Source organism: Lynx canadensis, chromosome D3, assembly GCF_007474595.2.
Source record: "Lynx canadensis isolate LIC74 chromosome D3, mLynCan4.pri.v2, whole genome shotgun sequence".
Lineage (NCBI taxonomy): Eukaryota > Metazoa > Chordata > Mammalia > Carnivora > Felidae > Lynx > Lynx canadensis.
This window is the reverse complement of record NC_044314.2, coordinates 25,044,970-25,067,106: the sequence shown is the minus strand read 5'-3', so window position 1 is coordinate 25,067,106 and position 22,137 is coordinate 25,044,970. Positions and strand designations below refer to the sequence as shown.

At 42.7% G+C, this 22,137-nt stretch overlaps 1 long non-coding RNA gene across 1 annotated transcript; it reads right to left on the bottom strand.

Annotated features, from left to right (window-relative positions):
* Window positions 1–14,726: 14,726 nt before the first annotated feature.
* LOC115528603 lies at window positions 14,727–21,653 on the bottom strand. The gene is made up of 3 exons (XR_003973315.1): window positions 21,506–21,653; window positions 15,681–15,796; window positions 14,727–15,359 (listed from the first exon to the last, which is right to left on the bottom strand). It is a non-coding gene; the product is annotated as an uncharacterized LOC115528603 (long non-coding RNA).
* Window positions 21,654–22,137: the final 484 nt, after the last annotated feature.

Here is a 22,137-nt window from a genome sequence, read left to right as displayed (position 1 = left end):
GTGAGATCATGACCTGAGCTGAAGTTGGACACCCAACCGACTGAGCCACCCAGGCACCCCTGAAGTTATCTTTATCTTATAGCTATAAAATCTAAGCATCTTATTCCCCAGCCACAGTGACTGGTTCAGGGCGAGAAGTGTGCCGTCAGAGTTGATGATAATCAACACCACTTTTGCTGGGAGAGTTGAGAGTGTGTGTTCTTTCTAACTGTACACAGACCTGGATGGCGGGAGTCTCGACATGCCATCAATCCCTTCCCTCACATAGAGACTGTGAATGAATTCAGCCAGAGAACAAGAGATAGAGACTGAATCCCGGTACTACTGTTTGAGCTCCTGGATCCAGTTTTACCTGGAGTTCTCCTGGAATAGCCCTTTTGCACGTAACAACTTTGAGTCAGCCTTTCCATCCTTTTAAGCATGCACTAGGGTGCCAAACTGGCCATCTCTATGCTGGTATTTTCTACCATCGTTCTTTGGCTGTGGTTCTTTTGATCATAGTACTCATGCTGCTTTGTACTCCCACCAGTGCCCTCCTGTGATGCTCTCAAAGTTCAGCTTAGTTTGACAAACATTTCCTGGACTTTTACTGTATGCCAGGCCCTGTGTTATGCTTTGGGAGAGACACAGCGATTAGGACACGGTTCCTGCTTTCCAGAAATTTATAGACTCAGAACTTGTTATTAAGGGAACCACAACACACAGTAATATGTGTACTCAGGCAAGTCCATGCAAGGCTTGGAAACAGTACCTAGAGAGTAGGAATTCTGTGTGGGAAGCAGAGGGGGTCTACCAGAACAGGACTCTGAATGAGGCAAGGTCCTCGTGGTGCAGCTGTGAGGGACTGTGGGTCATTAGCACCCCTCCTAATGGGTCAGTTGTTTCCAACTCATGATGCCTCCTGTAGAAAAGTTTGGATCAAGTGCCTCAGTGCTTTGCTAAGAGCCACTTGGCCATATGAACCATTCTGGGGTTTTTGGGTTGGTGAATACTTTAAAATGTATATTTGGGGAGCTTTGATATTTATGTGAGTATACTTGAGGATTCATCCATGGAAAATAAGAAAGCATTGCATTTATCTGGGGGAGGGGGTCTCAGGAACTGAGACAGGACCAAGCATGGTAGACTTTACTCAATCCTTCCTAAGACCCTGGTGAGCTGCTTCACCTTCCCTCCTGTCATCCCTGCTCCCCCATCCTGGCCACACATGGAACTTGAATGGTACTTAACTGCTTCCTGTTTCCAGAATACACTGACCCCCTTACCTTCACATCTCCCTCTTCCAGAAATGCCTCCTTCTTGTTAACCAACAAGGTTCTTGCCTTCTTATCCTTTACTCCCCAACTAGAATCATCCCACCCCTTCCTGGGACACCTATGTATTCCTTCTCTTCTGTTCCCACAATCCATTATACACGCCCTGTGTGTGTGTGTGGGGGGGGGGTGGTTAGGTAAAGAGGAGGTGAGACCTAAAGTCAGGAAAGTGTGAAATTGAGAACATAGGAGGCTTTGCAGGGCCAAGGCCAGGGACGCTCAGTCAGATAGAATTGTGCTTTTCTCTTTTGCCATTGAGACAGTGGTCGACTCTGTCACCCATTGAGGGCCCTATTTACAATGACATTATCTGTGCTCTGAGATGATGTCAAAACCCTTCTGAAAGGACTTAGCCCAGTTGGATAACCCCTGCCTAACTGCTGAAACCACCTATAAGCCACCCGCTACCCCAACATCATGGTCATCATTAGATTGTGTTGTTACTGGCATCAGGGATGTCTCCCCTCTGGATTATAAATTCTTTGGGAGCAGGACTATGTATTTTCATCTTTCTGTCCTAGATGCAGGGCACGGAGCTTAGCTTATAGGCAGCATTCAATAAAAGCATCCTGAATGAGTCAGTGAGTGCATAAATGCAGGAATGAATGAATGAATAAATCCTTCCCACGGATGGGGAGTGGCGATCGAAAGGAGAACACAAGGTTTCAATCAGCATAACAATGGGCTTTAGAAGCCTTGCCTTTTCCATCTGAAAAAATGAGGATAGTGGACACCCGCATCCATGCTCAAAAATGTCAGTCCTAAGAGCACTGAACTTTCTTACAATGTCAAGTTTCCCCAAGTGAAATCTGCTGCCTCTTGAAATGGTCCTTTGTCCGAGGATTCCCATCAGAATCCTGCACCGGCGCCCCCTGCCCAAGACCCTTCTTAATGCAAACACTCCTTCTATTCAGGATCCCATGCTAATTAGGGCAGAGCTGGACACTGCATCCATTTCTCATTCTAGAAGAGCACATTGCCCCATTACAATGATGATACTTGGAGGGCTGCAGACATTTAAAACATGCTACGTATGACTCCATAGAAATTGGTGCCATTGCCAACCAACAGACGAGACCATAACTGGAGGGGATAAAGGGAAGTCGATGGAGCTCATTGAAAATGTAAAACCAAGAAAGAGACTCCTGAGACTTCTTGGAACCCATTTTGGGTGAGAAGAAGTGAGAGAACGTGGGAAATGGAAATGAAAGATAGGAGGAGTTTGAAAAGAGGTTATTGTGAGAAACCGGCCAGTTGGACTCTGGGTCAATTTCCTGCTCGGTTTCCTGCCAGCAACAATGGCACAAAGTGACTCTTGGCTGAGGAGGCTTGCTTGGCTGAACGCAAGAGGAAGGGAGGCTGGGCTTAGGGGGTCTGGGGTCCTTGTGTTTCAAAGAGGGAAGGAAGCTATGCCTCAGGCGATGTGAATTCGTAATTCCGTTGCACCCTGTTGAAGAACTGGTGGAAGAGGAAGTCTGGCTGCCCTGGAAACATTCTAGAATATGTCAGTGGACAGCTGATGCAGGATAAGTTTCAGCGTCCCAAGAGTCCTGCTCTTCACCTCATGGTTGGGACCAGGAGCTATTCTCAAGAATGGGGAGAACAAGGGGTGCCTGGGTGGCTCAGTCGGTTGAGCGTCCGACCTCGGCTCAGGTCATGATCTCACAGTCTGTGGGTTCGAGCCCCGTGTCGGGCTCTGTGCTGACAGCTCAGAGCCTGGAGCCTGCTTGGGATTCTGTGTCTCCCTCTCTCTCTGCCCCTCCCCTGCTTGTGCTCTCTCTCTCTTTCTTTAAAAATAAATAAAAACATTTTTTAAAAATTTAAAAAAAAGAATGGGGAGAACCAGAGAAGACTTGAGTGTCACATAGATGTTCATGCTCAAAATTGAGGAGTTTAGCTTACCTGTTTTGTTTTTTTTTCCTCAAGAGATTTTGGCTACAGCAGTGTTTTTGAAGGGGTATTTCTGTGGCTAGATGCTAGAACTTCAAGTGGATTGGGTAAGCACATTTCTTTAAGGCTGCATGTGGCAGATTCCATTAGTTGGCTACCCACAAGGCTCTCCCAACTCCCTTCTGCTTGGTTATTTCTCACTATCAATGCTAAATGTGTTAAATATTCACTTCCATGGTCTTTCTTCCAGATAAGGGTGAGCATAGGACCTTGTTCTAACCCATGAGATATAAAAAGAAGCCTAGGAAGGTAGATGCTGTGGGGTTCTGAGAAATCTTATGCCTTTATGGTAAACAAAACAGAGAGCTCCTCCTCTATCTGCTGTAAATACAGATGGGATGGCTGGAACTGCAGCAGCCATCATGTAATTGTGAGGGAAGACCAAGGAACTTTCAGTGACATCTGCTCTGGTGTGACCAGTCCACTGAACCAAGGCCACAACCACCTCTCTCCAGGCTTCTTATGAAAGAAGAAGAAGAAGAAGAAGAAGAAGAAGAAGCCCTGTATTTGAGTTTTCTGCTTTTTGCAGTTGAATGCAATCATACCTGATACCCAGGACTTCTTAGTAGATTTCATATGCTTGTGTGTATTCTAAATCTCCAAGAGGAGAACAGAATAGGCAGCAATTGCAAACTTGTTTAACTGAAGTACAATTTTTTTTAAAACTAACTTTTGTGGGACTAGTGTTTTGGGTATACTCTTTGAGAAACTCTGGGCTAGGGGATCACAGGCGTGGTATGACAGACAGACCCTAGGGCACCTGCCACATTCATGCCTTGTTTAATCACTTCCCTTTTGGGGTAGGCATGACGTGCAACTTGTAACTTGCTTCTAACCAGTAGTATATGCAAAAATGATGGGGTGTCACCTCCATGATGATGTTATCATTACATAGATTGGTAAGTATAATTTCTTCCCTCTCATCTAGCTGTTCTTCTGGAAATTTCATAGGAAGGCATGTATTTTGAATGTCAAATGAGGACAGAGAAGGATGATAGATAACCAAAACAGCAGGAAACCACACTGAAGGGCCAAACCGTCTCTAAGAACCACGTCTCCCCGTGAGGAAAGCCAGTTTCTGTCCAACTGGATGAAACGTGGAATGAACTGTCCATTTGAGGCAACTTGGCATTTCTAAGGACTCAAAGGTGATGACACTCATGAGAGAACAGCATGTGTTTGGAGCTGTTCCATTTTTTGAGGGTTTTATATGTAAAGAGCTTGTTAGGTTAGAACATCTTTATTGGAAGAAAAGTATCCTAGCAGAAAAATGGGCGGGGCACACGGGAAAGCCTTAACTCCATTAGCCCTAGACCCCATATACCCAAACCAGCCTACCAGCTGGAGCCTTATACTGGAACCTGGCACTTGCCCAGTTGTTTGTTTTCTAGTGCTGGGTAACAACGAGCACAAATGCAGCATTTTAGATGACACGCACATGTCTCAGCTTCCGTGGGTCAGAAATCAATACAATTGGGGCACCGGGGTGGCTCAGTCAGTTAAGTGTCTGAGTCTTGATTTTGGCTCAGATCACGATCTCGTGGTTTGTGAGATCGGGCGCTGAGTTGGGCCCTGTGCTGACGGCACGGAAGCTGCTTAGGATTCTCTCTCTCTCTCAAAATACATAAACTTAAAAAATAAACAATAAAGAGAAATCAGCTCAGTTTAGCTGTTCTGCTCTAGGTCGGTCTCATACGGCAGCCGTAGCCAGGTGGACAGCTATGCTTCACCTGAGGCCTGGGCCCTCTTCCAAGTCCACGTGGTTGTTGGCAGAATCCAGTTCCTGGTGCTCGTCGGACCGGGGCCCTACGTTCCTACGGGCCGCCCATCGTTCTGGCCAAAGGACCCGCTCCGTAGGCGGCCCACGGTGCGGCACCTTCCTTCTTCAAGACCAGCAGAAGACACCATCTGCTCCTTGTAGTTCAGTCAAGAGCTGTTCACGGAGCACTGTCCACGTGGCAGTTAGTTCTGGAAGCTCCTCAGGTGGCTCCAGAGTTAGTCCTAGAGGACCCGAGACATCCTGCTTCTGAGTATCTCCCCCTTGAGTCCTGCAGACAGCGGGATCCCGTGTAAACCATTTCCATGTTACTATGGAACTTTTCTGGGCAACTGCCATCACCATGAGGGCGTTTCTCTGACATTGTGGGTATTTTCAGTCGCAAGATCATTTTACGTTTTTCCATCTATAGGAGTAGCTTCAGTTAATGACGTCTGATAGCAAAAGGTAGTAAACGTTGCTCCAATGGAAATTCTCTAGACCCAAGTCCCAGTGGTCCTCACTGTAAGCCCCCATCTACACGCCGCACAGATAGGGCTGTGGCACAGGAGCTCGTCCCTACCGGCACTTGGCTCTACCCTACATCGTGGGCACGCAGGCAGTCTTACAGGTTCCCATTTAGCATGTCTAATATTGCTACCAGGGCAGGTGTGCAAGCCTTCTTGTATAGTTTTGTACAACACTGCATATTTTAGTTTGATAATACCAGGTAGGGGAGAGGCACCTGGGTGTCTCAGTCAGTTCAGCAGCTGACTTCGGCTCAGGTCATGATCTCACATGGTTCCTGAGTCGAGCCCCCACGTCAGATCCTCTGTGCACCTCTCTCTCTGTTCTTCCCCTGCTTGCTTGCTTGCTTGCTCGCACAGGTGCGCTCTCTCTCTCTCTCTCTCTCTCTCTCAAAAACTAAACATTAAAAAGCAATTATAATACTAGGTAGGGGAAACATTCCCCAGCCAGACACGGACATCCCCCAAATGCAAAGAGAAAGAGATGTTACCACTTCCCATAAAGCCTGTTCGGACACAGCAGTTCTCATCCAGCCTTTTCCCTTCATTCCACCAATGTTTCTACCTGTACCCTCCGTCAGAATTTCATCAACAGGTTTTGGTTTTTCAAAGCGGGGTGGGGGAAGTGTTCCCTGGACAGGCAGACATATCCGTTTCCATAAAACATTCAGGTAAAGGAGACATATTTCTTTACATCATACCTGCTTAACCATTCCACATTTCATGGTCCTAGCCACCCTTCCATTTTTACATTTTCTCAGTGTGATTACAGCCTGAGTCAGGGCTTCGCCATTTGGTTTTGGTACCACGGTGCACAGGACTCCTGTATCAAGGAGTCCTGGAAACTTCTCCACCCCTGGCCATTGTACTCACTTTCGTGCGAAAGGGTTTAGGTCTCCAGTGAGGCATCGTTTGAATCAAGGGACCCTTACCCTTTTGTCAATCATTATTGATTAGTCAGCAAAACTGCTACCCCAAGAACTTGCTGGCCAGATTTCTCTTCGTAATCTCTGCCTTCTGGCTTTTCAAAATTCTCCTGAATAGGGTAAATAGAAAAGACTTGTTTGGGGCCCTTTAAGGTTTAGGGGGTGGGACCACCTGGGGGATTTTTTGGTCTATCCAACCTTTGGATATCCATTTTATTCATCCCATTTCATTCATTTTATTCAATATCCATTTATTCATCCCATTTTTTTTTTTTAATAACCTGAAGGGACAGGTCTCACGACTCTCCCCTTTCTGTTTCCTCTTTTTTTCATTCCTGTCAAATTTTGCTTTATTCACCTTTTTTCCTTACAGCAGTTTAAGAATTTCCACTTTATGGGAAAGAGTCTCTTGACTGTCCCTTCAGCCTCTTCCTGTTCTCTTGTTAATTAACCTAACGTTTTTATTAGCATCTGGAAGGCCCCGGAGGAGAAATGAGACACCAGTAAGGCTTCCTGGACGGTTACTTGGTTTTGCAATAATAGGGTTATATAGCCGCCATGTAAAAGGAAAGGGGCTTCTTTACCCACAGCATGACCGTGACATGGGGTCACGGGCATATTCAATGGGTGGCTATTCCGGTCACCATAAAACAGTCCCACATACCTTGCATACAAAGCATATCAGCTGCTTTGTCTGGGGTACTCCACTTGGCATTGGGACTTGGCACTTGATTTAGCATGTATAGGGCGAGACGGACGGACCCCCTCTAAGGTTAATGGACTTGACAGTGGCTGTTCTTTTGGCAGTAACGTCTTGTGTGTTTGGACCACGTATAGCCGTCTGTGATTGTTCAGCACTGATGTGTGGGTCCTGAGTCAATTCCAACATGCTCCTCTACTCTGCGGCATTTGGAGCCACGACACAGAACCCACATTCATTATTCTTACGGTCCATTGTAGTAAAGGTTCTTTAGGAAGCTGGCACTGAGCCACAGAATGAAACAATTCCTTCACACCGTATGCCCTGGTTTCAATGGTTTCTTGGTTTTTGCCCTTCCCACTACTGACTACCTTCTGGGTGACCAGAGGTTGTCTCCCACAATTTTTACGTTGGTGGGGTGGGGGTGGGGGGCAGCTGTGAGGCTAGTGGCCAAAGCTCGGATGGACCAAAATCGAAGCCAGGTCTAGCATCCAGGTCTGAGCCAGCACACTTTTAATTTCACTTTAGCTGTCACAGAGCAACCGACTGTAGCCCAGCAGCTCCTCCATATCGCGGGTGACCACTTGGCCACCCCCGGGTCAAGGGTGCTTTATCCCTCACTCTTTCTTTTCCCAAACCACCTGTTTCCGTGAACCAGGCTCACTCTAGTGATGTGGAAAATGTTGGGGTTCAGAGCCTACGGCCAAGAAAGAGTTCTTGAGACATCTTCGGTGCAAAAAGATGTCTTTTTTATATAATAAAAGATGCTTTTATTAAAGCATGGGAACAGGACCGGTGGGCAGAAAGAGCTGCACTGGGGTTGTGACTGTGACTGATTGTATATTTCCAAGTTGGGAGGGGGTTAGGGGCAGTGTAAGTCTCTGAGGTATTTTGGAAACAAGGTTTCCAGGACCTTGAGGGACTGGCTGCTGTTAGGAAAAGGTCACGTATTACTGTTTCGCAAAAGCTCAGTCATGAGACCCTTCAGATGTGTATCAGGGGGCCATAAGGTCGGATTATGATTGCCAGCATATATCTTGGGGCGGGTAGAGATAAAGGAACTTTCCAAAGGAATTTTTATATGTTAAAGTAGACGTATAGGATCCTGGGGGATCGGGCTAAGATTGCCTTTGGTCTTAGCAAAGTGTGGACATCAAGACAGCTGAGCTCCTAGAGGGAGGTCACCCTACCTGTCTCAAGGACTTGTCAATGGGCTGTAAGTTACAAGGAAATTTAATTTTTCATTTGCCTTTATTTCCCACATCACTAGCATCCCACTTCTCTGATGCCAGCTAAAGGTTCTGGTCACCAATTTCAGCCTGTCGGTATGGGTGTCGTGGGAGCAGGGGGAGGGGGTTCCCCACACCAACCTGCAATTCTTTGACATCAGATTGAAAGAGGATTTGAACAACCTCCATTTTGACCTCAGCCTGCACTTTCTAATTGATGAAGTTCTTTCCAGTTTATCTCTTCACTCAGGTAAAAGACCCAGCCGACAAAGTGTCTGTGATGGGAACTGAAACTGCCCCCTCAAGCAATAAGGGCTGTCCTGACGCCAGCAAGACCCCCCCCCGCGCCCCCCCCCCCACAACCGCAATTGACAGCAACTGACCTGACTTCACTGCCCCCCCTGCACGTACCCATCGACCTTTGTCCCACATTCTTTTATAAACCTGGAAGTATTTCAACACGTGGGAGCCGGTCTTTGAGATGCTAATTTGCTGTCTTCCTGATGTTGGTCTCACTGAGAGAAATTCCTTTCTTGTTTCACCTCCACTGGTTTCTCTGCCTTCGGATTTGGTCAGCGGGGCGTGGCCGAACTTGGTCTGTTTGGGACCCCAGAGCCAGGCGCTCTAGCACCCCTGCACCCCGATTGCAAGATAGATGTCCTACAATTTAACTCAATGTTAACACTACCTACCTGGATATAATATCAAATGCCAAAGTTCAGGGTTCAGTCCTCCGAAACTGCCTCCTCCCCCTGTCCCCACCCTTCAGATGCCAGTCAAAAAACCAGGCTGTTACTTGTGGTTCTGATGGACTGGCTATAGTTCCGACGACCCCCTCCTAGGAGTCAATTAATTTGCCAGAGTGATTCCCAGAGCTCAAAGCAACATTTTACTTACTGGATGACCAATTCATATAAAAGGGTAGGACCCAGAACAACCATATGGAAGAGACACATAGGACAAGGTATGTGGAAAGAGGGGGCAGAGAGCTTCCATGCCCTCTCTGAGCCACTCCCAGAATTCCCATGGGCTCAACAACTCAGAAGCTCTCCTTACCGCTTCATTACTAGGCACGGTTGGTTAAATCTTCAGCCATTGGTGACCCGATTCCACCTCCAGCCCCTCTCCTCTCACCAGGAATCAGGGTGGGACTGAAGGTTCCAACTCTCCAATCACAATTGTCCCCAACCTTTGGTGGCCCGGAGGTAAAAGTAGCCTCATTAACATAACAAAAGACACCTTGATCTCTCACACAGCTTTAAAATTCTAAGTTTTTTAAAAACTCTGTGCTAGAAATTGGGAACAAGACCAAATATGTATTTCTTCTTCTTTTTTTTAAGTTTATTTATTTATTTTGAGAGAGAGAGTGAGAGCATACAAACACGCGTGTGCGGGGGATGGCAGAGGGAGAGGAGAGAGAGAGAATCCCAAGCAGACTCTGGTGCTGACAGCACAGAGCCTGACATGGGGCTCGATCTCACAAACCGTGAGATCACCAGACCTGAGCCAAAACCAAGAACCGGACACTTAACTGACTGAGGCACCCCCAAATATATATGTCTTATTATAAATCACAATGTCACAGGCACCCAGTGGAAAAATTAGCAGAAGACAGGATCATGTAAATCATGGAAGAAGAGATACAATTGATTCACAACAGTAAAAAGATAATGATGGTTCTCTCTTAACCATCTTTGGTTAACCAAAGAAAGGCAAGTCTTTTTTCAACTTCCGTTTTAAAACTTAGTTTGTCCGTTTTAGATCGGCAACGATTAAACAGAATGATAAGACCAAGTGTGGTTAAGGTCTAGAAAAGTCCGGCAATTTCGCAATTTGTTGTTAGGATTGCAAATGCATATACTTGTCAATGCAAAACGGACAAACCTTTTAGAATCTCTAAAGGAAAGAAAGTTTTATTGGAGCCCAAGTTAGGACAGCTGCGGGGAGTGGGGATGGGGGCTGGAACACGCTCTTCCAGGGAAGAAAGTGATCCGGAGAAGGAATGCTTTTTACAGACTTAAGTACTTCTTACATCTTGTAAGAGCTCAAAAGATTAGAGATTAGCACATAGGCAGGAATCCCAGAGTTTTTATGGTACAGGCAGGCAGGGAGTAGAAGCATTGATTCATGTGTCAAGGACAAGATGGTTTTCCTTTAGGTTATACACTCACAAAGCAGATGTACAGTGCATACACGGTGAGCCATAAATCAGGCTTTAGGTCTGAACAAAATTTACACACAATCATGTTGACTTAGAAATCTAGGGGAGTCTGGGTGACTCAATCAGTTAAGCGTCGGACTCTTGGTTTCAGCTCCCATCATGATCTCATGGTTTGTGAGATCAAGTCCTGCATTGGGTTCGGTGCTGACAGGATGGAGCCTGCTTGGGATTCTCTCTCTCTCTCTCTCTCTCTCTCTTGGCCTTCCCCTGCTCGCTCTGTCTCTCTCTCTCTCAAAATAAATAAATAAACTTGAAAGAAAGAAAGAAAGAAAGAGAAAAAAAGAAAGAAAGAAAGAAATCTAAAATGGCTTCTCTTGAATAGCAGGCCTTTAGGAATTTTTTCTCTAATCACAATCAGGAAGTCAATGATTTATTTATTTATTTCTTAAAAAAATTTTTTTAATGTTTTATTTATTTTTGAGAGAGCACAAGTAGGGGAGGGGCAGAGAGACAGGGATAGAGGACCTGAAGTGGACTCTGCGTTGACAGCAGCCAGCCTGATGCAGGGCTTGAACTCATGAACCTCGAGATCATGACCTGAGCTGAAGTCAAACACCCAACGGAAGTGTACAATTGCATCTGAACAATTTAAAGACTGAGAGAAGGGTGTAGAAAGATGGTCACGGTAGCTCTCTCTGGACGGCGGGATTTGGGGTTATCTCATTCTCACTTATCAAGTCTGAGAGACCAGGCTATCCTCAACCCATCCTCACACGGCTCTATGACAATGGCCCCTGGTCCTCTGTTTCCCTTCTGGTACCTGGTTGACCTGCTGTACCGGGGCACAGGCCACAGTAGGAAAACAGGCTATTCAGAGGGGTACAAAGGAAACTTTTGCCTATGGAGAGGGGAAAAAGAAAAGTCATTCATGTTAATACTAAAGAAAAACCACCTTAGAAACAACGAGAAATTCTCTGGACCGGGCTGCCCTAAGAAGACCAAAGATGGTCACATGTGGATTTTCAATATTTTTTTCCTTTCTTTCTGGAGCATTTATCTATACCTCCTACTCCCTTACATTGTGCTTTCAATCTTTCTCTTTTTTTTTTCTCTTAGAATGAAAGTTTTACATGTGCAACTCAGCCAGACCTCAGGAAGTGCTCTACTAAATGGTGTTTCCCAGCTTGGCCACCCTAAACGACCCAGACCAAAGTGGGGAAGAAGTTTGGTGCCCTTGCACATCTGGGGACAGGAAGACTTTCTTCAGCTTTTCATTCTGTTTTCTTGGAAACAGTTGGGCTTATTTAAACTGTGTCTGGAAGGGAAGTGTTACAAAGAACAAAAATGAGATTTCCTTCAGAAACCCAGTTTTAGGTTTTGTTTTCCCCGGGGCCCAATATTCACTAGAAGGGGAAGACTAAATAGAAAAAAAACAAACAAAAAATCATGTGAGTCTTGGGTTTTCTCTCAAGAGAGAGACAACTGACATTCTCCAGCCCTTCCTTCTGCCCAGGGGCTGGAAACGCCTAAGGATGTGAAAGTGGTGGTGAACTAGACTCTGGTGAACTAGGCCTTTTAGCAGGCTGACCTTAGCACAGAGCCAGAGGCATCATCAAATGCTCTGGTTTTTGAAAAAAGGCAGAGATTGGACTTTCGTGTCAAATCTCCCACTATGTAAATACAGGTAACTGATTGGAATATTTAAAAGCTATTATATGAACCAAATGAAACAGAGCAGGGGAAACCCTAGAGATTATTGAATCTATCATTTTGGAGTTAGAAATCGGAGGTTAGAGGAAGAAATGACTTGCCGGGATGATACCAAGAGTCTAGACCTACTGATTCATGGTGATTTTATTAACTGGCACTCACCTGATGGGTCCTTCAAATAAGCCAAACCTATTCAGCCGGGTTAGTTCTTCTTCTCCCCCACCCCCAACTCCTTTTCTTCTTCCCTCCTCTCCTCCCTCCTTTCTCTCAATTATTCATCCATCCATATGGATCACCTTGTCATTATTTTCTGGACAATTTTAAATTCGAATCCCTTTGATGCAGGAGGCATTCAGGAGGCGGTTTTGGATTCTAAGTACTTAAGATTTTGAAGGCATGCTTTTTTCATGTATTTTTAATTTTATTGCCCTATGCTCAGGAAATGTGCCTTGTAAATCTCCACTTTTTATACTGGGTGGAAATGTTCCTTGGAGCCAAATATGTGGTCACTTTTTACAAAGATTCCGAGGGCAGAATAAAGTAATGTTTAATTTTCATCAGTAAGACACTGAGTTCTACGGATGTACTAAATCAAGCTTGTTGGTTATAATATTCAGACCTTCCGTGTCTGAATATTTCTGTTTTACTTTATCTGTCAGATTCAGAAGAAGATATATTAAAGTATTTCGGTATAGAAAGTGAGTATGTGTGTGCATGCTTTAAATGAAGTCTTTCTTGTATTTTTAGTAGTTTTTGTTTTATGTGTCTTGTGATTATACTGTTGGGAATATCAAAATATATAGGTATATTTTTGTCAGACTGTGCCTTTTACCATACTATAGTGTCTCTCATAATTTTGGTGCATGTTTTTGCCTTTAAATTCCATTTTCTCTGATGTTAGCATCTCTATCTACCTGCTTTCTTTTTGAGTGTATCTGTTTAATAACTCTTTGTCCATCCCTTTATTTTCCTTAAGTATGTCACTATTTTAATAGAAACTACTCATCTTATTATAAAAACATTTTTTAAAGTACAGAAAAGTATGAAGAAGAAAGCAACAAATTACCAACAGTTCTACTCCCTCAAAATTACTGATGATTAGATTTGGTTGACATTATTCCAGATAGCTCTCTATGCAAATACAGAACGAACAATCTAGAGAAAGATCTAGAGAAAGATGAAGTCTACGTGTAAGGGAATTTAAGAAGTTGGAGTTATTGTGGTTTTTTTCTTTAAATGTGAGTTTCTGTAGGGGTGACTGGGTGGCTCAGTCTGTTAAGTATCTGACTCTGGCTCAGGTCGTGATCTCACGGTTCATGGAGTTGAGCTCTGTGCTGACAGCTCGGAGCCTGGAGCCTGCTTCAGATTCTGTGTCTCCCTCTCTCTGGTTGCTCCTCCCCCGTTCATGCTCTCTCTCTCTCTCAAAAAAAAACATTAAAAAAAAATTTTTTTTTTAAATGTGAGTTCCTGTATAGACAGGATTCGTTGATTACTCGTTAGAAAAGATAACAGATGAATACAGATATATCCTCTGCGTTGTCCTCTCCCTCCTCCCAGTAGTGACGCTTCTATTATTTTAATTTCCTCGGACTTTTCAACATTTGCGTTCTGCAATCATAACTATCTCAGATGTTTCATAGTACTTTTATATGTAAGTGGACTCCATGCTCCTCACCAGGCTATCTCCACGGCTTTATGGCTTTAGAATAACAGGCCTCTTTATTTCAATTCAACATCCAGTACACAAGATTTCGCCATCAAGTAGGTTTTTTCAAAAGGGCTCCTAGATGCTGTATTTTCTGAGTCCTTTCATGTCTGAAAAGTGAGACCTTGCCTTTGTACTTCAATTCCAGCTTGGCTGGGTAGAATCCACTTGGATTATACTCTCTTTTCCTTGTGGACATTTCTCCTTTGTTCTGGCAATGATTGCTGCTGGAAAGACATCTGAAACCTGTCTTATTTTTCTCCTTGTATGTGAATTTCTTTTTGCCCTGCATGTGAAAAATATATATACTTTTTATATTCTAAGTTTAACAGCTTAGCCAGAATGTGTCTGAAGTTTTATTGGTACAGCTTTTTCCTACGAAATGGTATGTATTTTCAATCTTGCAGATTGAGTCTTGATTCCAATACTCACATGAGTTGACTTTTTAAGTACAGATCTCTCATCCATTTGGAATTTATTCTGGAGTATGGTATGAGGGATGGGTCCAATGTTATCTTTTTCCTAACAACTGTCCAGGTGTTGAGACTTTTGAATTCGAAGTATGGAACATTCAGGGGAAGCCGCCTGTAGGGCCATTGTGGAATCAGGCTGGAGAGGGGTCTGGGACAGAGGTACCCATTTGAGGGTCATAATAATGATGTACAAGTGAGAGGATGAATGGGACTGACAGGTGTCAAAAATCCAGAAGTAGATAAATGAAACCCATCCAATAAATAAACAGTGTTTAGTAAGAGTTTATTGTGCATATTAAGAACAGTTCACCAATGAGAGCTTTTGAATTCAAAGATGATACGGCGCTCAGGGGCCTGACGTACAGGGTGGTTAATGCAGTGAAAGTGGGCAAGCTGTTTTAACATTTCCAGTGACTGGTTATTACCATGAGAGTTCCCGGATTGCAAGGGATTAGTTAAAAGTAGTTATCTCACATCATTTTTATAAAGAGGACATAAGGGGCTTTTTGTTTGTTTTTTGTTTTTGTTTTTGTTTTCATGATTATCTGGCAATTACAAGAAGTGGCCCAAGTTCACTTTCAGTTATTTTGCAGAATAATCGAAATTAAGTTTCGCTTGTGTGGCTTAAAAGGTTTTCTTCCACTCAGGGAATTTTCAAGTCCGCTCCCCATTTTGTATTTAACTTTAACAGTTCCCTCCCTTCGGGTCAGTAGGCTGAGAATATGATCAACTAAGTACAGCGTTACTCTTGGTCACCCCTTGTTGATGGCAAGTGGAAGAATCTCCTGTTTGTTGTTTCTGCCAGGTGAATCATCAAGCTCAGGGTCACGTAACCACTGTTATCAACAGCCAGCTGGTCATCATGGACACGGGAAGGTCAGATCATTGGGATCCCCCGGTTGTCTAATCCTGTTGGAAAGATACAGTCGTCGATGTATGAGTGGCTGCCAGAAGGCATGTAAAACCCTTGAGAGAATACAATGCACTTGAGAGGTTAATACAAGACTGTAAGGATGGTAATAGACAAGGATTAAAAAATTCCCCAGAGCAGAGATTCCTGGGACCCAAGATTTAACCACTGAAATCAATCAGATGAGTTATAATCACATTCAGGTTTTACCTTTGTAAGTCAATCTACCTTTGTGGGGGATAATGGGCGATGGGGTTTCAATTTTTTTCTGAGTCAGTTACCCAGACACCCCATGGTGGATGAGCAATCACAGGTGCTACCTGGGACAGATGAACATGAGGGTGTTTTATTTCAGGAGGCATTGTTGCAGGTAAGCTTTCACCCAATTCAGGCCTCTACATGATGGAGCCATCAGGTAATTTAATAAGAGGCATTTCTATGGAAACAGAAGAAAAACAAAGGTTAATAGCAGGAGAGAATTAGAAATGCAGCTTCCGAGCTTGGAGAGCAGCCAGATGAGAAACTTTCTAGATGTGAGTTAGAAGCATAGTTAAATGATAGAATAGGAATGGCAGTTTCAATCTGATGGACTTCCCTGGTTTGCAGTTCAGCTGTCGCTGATGAAGCCATTGGGTGGTCTGGTGAACTCCCTTGAGTGGCCCACACAGCAACAGACACGAAGGCTGTCCTGATATGATCCATTGTGGTGGTTTCTCTGGAGTTTACAAGTAGATGACAACGCCTCAAAGACCATGACTAGGACTAGAATCTAATAATGGGTCCACTATCGTTTTCTATTGAAACATAATTTCTTGGGGCGCCTGGGTGGCGCAGTCAGTTAAGCGGCCGACTTCAGCCAGGTCACGATCTCGCGGTCCGGGAGTTCGAGCCCCACGTCGGGCTCTGGGCTGATGGCTCAGAGCCTGGAGCCTGTTTCCGATTCTGTGTCTCCCTCTCTCTCTGCCCCTCCCCCGTTCATGCTCTGTCTCTCTCTGTCCCAAAGATAAATAAACGTTGAAAAAAAAAAAATGTTAAAAAAAAAAAAAAAGAAACATAATTTCTTTATAGTCATCCCCTTTTATCAAAGATAATTATAAGGAAACTAATTTGTTTGTCAAATAAGTCGAAGTAAAATTGGCTTGGTCATTTATATAACCGTAGTAAGAATAGTGAGTGATTCTATGCGTATTCTCAAATATGACATTCCAGCCAAAGCTTTGGCAATATCCAAGGGGCTTTATTGGTTCCTAAAGTCAAACTTAGTTTTTCAAAACTGTCTCATAATTAGAAATCTCAGATTCCATCTTTAAAAGTCTGGTTAGGCTAAGAAGCCAAACTAAGGACTTGTCCAATTGTGTCCTGTTACAAGAAGACTAGATTCTTTTAAAATATTTTTTTTAATTAATTTTTTTTTATTTTGAGAGAGAGAGAGTGTGGGAGCAGCAGAACGAGAGGGAGAGAGAGAATCCCAAGCAAGTTCTGCACTGTCAGCATGGAGCCTGATGCAGGGGTCAAACTCACAAACCGTGAGATCAGGACCTGAGCAAAAATTAAGAGTTGGATGCTTAACCGCCTGACTTGCCCCTCCCGGATGCCCTAAGAAGATCAGATTCTTATCGAACTTATATAAATACATACATTGTCATGAAGAATAAGAATATTTGAGACTAGTTTCTGAATTCTGGAGGGATCAGGTAGAGAGAAAAAGATAAATGTTTCAACTTTAGTTGAAAAAATACATTTTACCCAATTGCTGTATGTTGTATATCCTGAAACAAAAAGGAGAAAGGAGAGTTCTTTAATTCTGGAAAACAAAATATTAAAGAACCAGCAGGGTTTTAAATTAAGTCATAAAAATTATAATCACTTCTATGAGTTCATTCGTTCCCATATAATGAATTCTTGTTTTGCTTGATTTGGGGTTAGCAGTGAACCAATCAGTTTTCCAGAGTATTTGTCAGGGTCATATACATGAATTTCTTTGAAGATGACACGTTTTCGCCTGTAGTTGATCGTAAATGCTTTCAGAGAAGAATGAAGAGTAATACAATAATTGTCTGTGAATGACAAAAGACTAACAATGGCTGTGGTTAAAGATCTGGTGAGAGTTTACTAAAAAATAAATATATATATATATATATATATATATATTTATTTATATGCTTGACAAGTAAATTTTATTATTTCTGTGATATTTTAATAGCTGGAATTATGGCCAGTAACATTTTATCAGGACATAAAGATTTTTAGGAATTTCATATAGTTTCTGAATTATTTATATTAAAAACATATACCCACATAAATACAATCCAAGGAGGTTAACTTTACTTTTTTAGACGATGTTTGTTCCCCTTGCAATGTAACGTATCAAATAAGCCTAAATAAATTAATATTTCTCCTTTTATAAGGAGAGAGAGCCCATCTTTGAGGTTGTCCAGAGACCCTCAAAAAATCCCCAAGTCTGTTCAAAGTCAAACAAGAAGATTTCATTCGGAATTTGATTTTGGAAAGTTCGTCACAAATGTCAAAATATTTGAAACACTTGATCAAATCAGAGCAGAAGTCACTGTGAAACAACACTTAGTTATCCATTCAACCAAACTGACAGTTAAAAGATTTTAAAGGCAAACACAGAAAGTCACATAGCTATAAAAAAAAAAAAAAAAAGCCTTAGCTCTTTTAATTTTGAAAGACTATTTTTAAGTAATCAAAGACCTGAAAAAGACAATGTGAAACACAGGGAGTATTTTCATAGGGCTCAGAAACTTTGTTTCCTAGGCAGCATACATTAAAGGCCAAAACCAAAAAAACAAATCAAAACAAAACAAAACAAAACAAAAACAACAAAAAACCCAAAAACCCTTTGTAATCTTTTACTAAGAGAAGACTAATAATCTAAGTAATTTTGTGATTTTAACATAGAGAAGATTGAACTCTAGTTTGATATTAGTTTTGTATTAGCACATTATTGAGCGCATTTTTAAAAACCCTTAGAAATAAATTAATTCAATTTTAACCAGCTTTAACCTTACACTATAAAATTTCTTTTCTGAAAATCTCCTGCAACTTCCTATATCCATTTAGCCTTTGTCTTTTTCTTTTCTTATTCTGGAACAAGTAGTCATTTTCTTTTAGGATAAAATTACTCTCTACAAAAATATATCCTGTATTCCTTGCATACTCCTCATAGAAAAACATGTCCCCATTCTCTTCCCATGGAAACACAGAGTTGTTTTCCTTCGTTTTGGTAGTTTCGTTTTTGTATATTGATTATAAATTTTAACTATCAGTAACCTCTATTTTCTAGTGAAAACTGCAAAGAAGGCATTTGTTAACTAACAAATAATATCTTGTAGTAGATTAGCAAATTCATAAACACACAATTATAAAAACAAAATTCTTTACAAGCACTTTTTATAGTATAATATTTTAAGGCAGCAAAAGACATATTTATTAATGGATCCAAATGTCCTATATCACTGTAAAAAATTAAGAAGCCAAAAGTAAATAAACTTATGTTTAGCAAGTAATGTCTCAGTATATTATCTTATTTGGAAATGATGTACATAGTCAACGAATATCCATTATTTAGTTCAACTTAGTATATACTTCTATCTTATTGGCATCTACTTAAATTACTTGTTTTTAACAATCATGCTTGGATTAGACATTAACAGAAAACTATCATCTTAAATTATAGTTTTTGTTGAGAAATTCATTAACATAGAGATAGCGTGAGTTTATTTGGCTTGTTTGCGTTATACTTAATGTTGGCAATTCTGAAGACATGTCTGCTTTTATTAAATCAACAAATTTAAACTATCTTCTGTTTATCAAAGATTATCCCAGATTCCATGAATCTAAAAAACAATTGGGTTAGTTTCTGTATTTCTGGGTGTTTTAGGAATACTTAATTCACAAAAGCACTTTTTTTCTTTAAATCAATTAAATACAGCTTGTTTAAAGAAGTATCACATGCACATAATATATCTACATAGATAGATACACATAAACATATCAAAAAACACAGATACCTTATAGATTTTTTAAAAAAAATTACTTATAGCTTTCACTTAAAAATTTTAGCCATGTCTCAGCTACAGAAATGCAAACCTCAGAAGAATAATTGATCCAAATTGCACTTTTCGCAAATGGACTCACCTGTTCAGATAGCTGAAGTGTTTTTTTTTTTTTTTTTTTTTTACTAAAGATTTCTTTATTTGTGCACTGTAAGGATTCTTTTAAATAAGCTATTTTTTTAAAGGATTCTTTTGTTTATTTATTTTTAAGATGCTTATTTTGAGACAGAGAGGGAGAGAGAGAAAACGTGTGTGCACATGTACCAGAGAGGGGCAGAGGGAGGGAGAGAGGAAGAATCCCAAGCAGTGTCAGCACAGGGCCCAACGCGGGGCTCAATCTCACAAACCAAGAGATCATGACCTGAGCCAAAATCAAGAGTCAGATGCTTAACCAAGTGGGGCACCCAGGTGCCCCTAAAGGATTCTTTTAAAGAAGCATACCTAGTAAAGAATTAATTCCATTGTCTCTGAGAGGTTTGGGATTCTCTCTTTTCAAGGATGTCCCTTAAGGTGTGAACTATCTTGGGGCACCTGGGTGGCTCAGTCAGTTGAGTGTCCAGTTTTGGCTCAGGTCATGACCTCCCAGTGCGTGACGTCAAGCCCCACATTGGGCTCACTACTGTCAGCACAGAGCCCGCTTCAGATCCTGCCTCCGTCTCTCTGCCCCTCCCCCACTTGTGCTCTCTGAAAAATAAAGAAAACATTAAAAAAAAAAAAAAGTTTTCCAAAAAGCCACAAGAACCTGGTCCATGGAGGGTATACACTATACACATAGGAAGCAGGAATTTTAAGGGAGATGGAGAAAGAATTTTAGACCAGATGGAGCCCATCTTCGGCTGTTATTCCCTAAGTGGTTTTAACTATAAGGGGCCTTGTTCTTTATCAGCTGTTCCCAAACACAGGAATCATGTGTTTTTCCCCCTTTCAAACAGAATAGGGTGATTTACCAGAAGCTTCAGTCAACATAATACAGGTGTGAGAGAAGCAGTGGGGTAAGGTGCCCCAGGGTGCTGTCTCTGGAGACAGACTGCCTGAATTCAAATCTTTCCTCTGCCATTTACTTGGGTCAATTATTTAACCACTCTGAGCCTTAGATTCACTATCTCTAAAAGGGGGTAATAATCGAATCTACTTCATGAGATATATGAATTAAAAGAGATAACACAGCACGGTGCTGGCACTTAGAGTTGATAATGCTGCTGTTACTATCATTATTCTCACGGAGCTGAGCCTCTGCCCTTGACTCCAGCTTGAAAATCCTTAGGAAAGAACTCTGAATGCCCGACTGGAGTCACATGTTCACCCCTGTGGTCAAAGGGACAGGGAACCATGATGGGCGGCCCCCACTGGAACCCCAGGGGTGGATGAGCGTGCGGTGAGGCAACTGCCTCTAGAAGGAAGGGTAATGCGAACTAACAGGAGTTGTCCACCCAGAGAATGAAGTAAGCCCAGGAGAGAGGAAGCAACTGTTCTTCTGGAGTGTCCGCTGTTGGTTCCTCTCATTTTGACGGCTACATACATTCCTTGTACTTTCTGCCCAACCCAGTGAATTTGATAGGAGTTTTTCCTAGAGGCAGGGATCTGCTGTCTGCAGAACATACTGCGGGTTCTGTCTGATGACTAGGTGCCACATGGAGGAGAGGCAAGGCCTAAGGGTGGCCAGCTGTGTGGTGGTTGGGCAGAGAGCAGAGCCAACGCCATAAGACAGGTTGGGCTCAGCCACATGGCCACTCGCTTCTTGGGCAGTTTCTCCAAGCACTGACTCCTGGTGCCACTTTGCTTCCCAGCACCCACAGAAAAGACATATATTAGCAGCTAAAAGTCCACAGTCCTCTCCAAGAGGTCAGTTGTGCAGGGTGTGACCTTGACCCTGTCTTAAGTGAAAGTGACACATGGAGAGGCCAATTTCATGCTGTTCTTATTCTAACGATTATTATATACCCCCTCCTCTGGGATGAGGCCCACCTCAAAAGCTCCCTCTGGCACATGACAGAGTTACTTTTCCTTGTCCCCAGTCCTGGTTCAGCTCTGTGTCATTTTGTACCTCTGCAGACATTCATACTTACATGATCCACCTTTGGACAAAGGTCAGGTGACCATAGTAACAGCCAACACTACTCTCTATGATCACCGTATGCCAGGCACTGTGATGTAGAAAGCAGGCATTGGTGGGAGCCTTGCCAAGTCTGAGCCTCATTTTTCTTACTTTTCTGGAAGCTCTGAAACCCAAAGAGGAGAGATCACCTGTTTAATATCATATGGAAAGCCAGGAGCTGAAGAGTGGCTTGTAGAAGTCGCTCACAGTGTGGGAGGAGAGATAGGTCCATGACCAATTACAGCTATGAGAAATGCTGCTGCGGGGTGGGGCTGGGGGAATTGGAGGCAGCCTGTGGCTGAAGGGAAGAGGAAGGCATTAATTTTGTCCCAGGGAAAGACCTGCAGGGATGAAGGGATGGGCTGGGAAGAGTAGTCATACTGGAGAGGGCCTTCAAGTCTGAGTAGGATTTTGCCACATGCTATGGGCTGAACTGTAAACTCCTATGTTGAAATCCTAACCCCCAGTACCTCTGAATGGGACTGTATTTGGAGATAAGATCTTTAAAGAGATAATGGAGTTAAAATGAGGTCATCAGGGTAAGCGCTAACCTCACATACCTGAGGTCCTAATAAGGTGAAGAGATTAGGACACCCGCACACA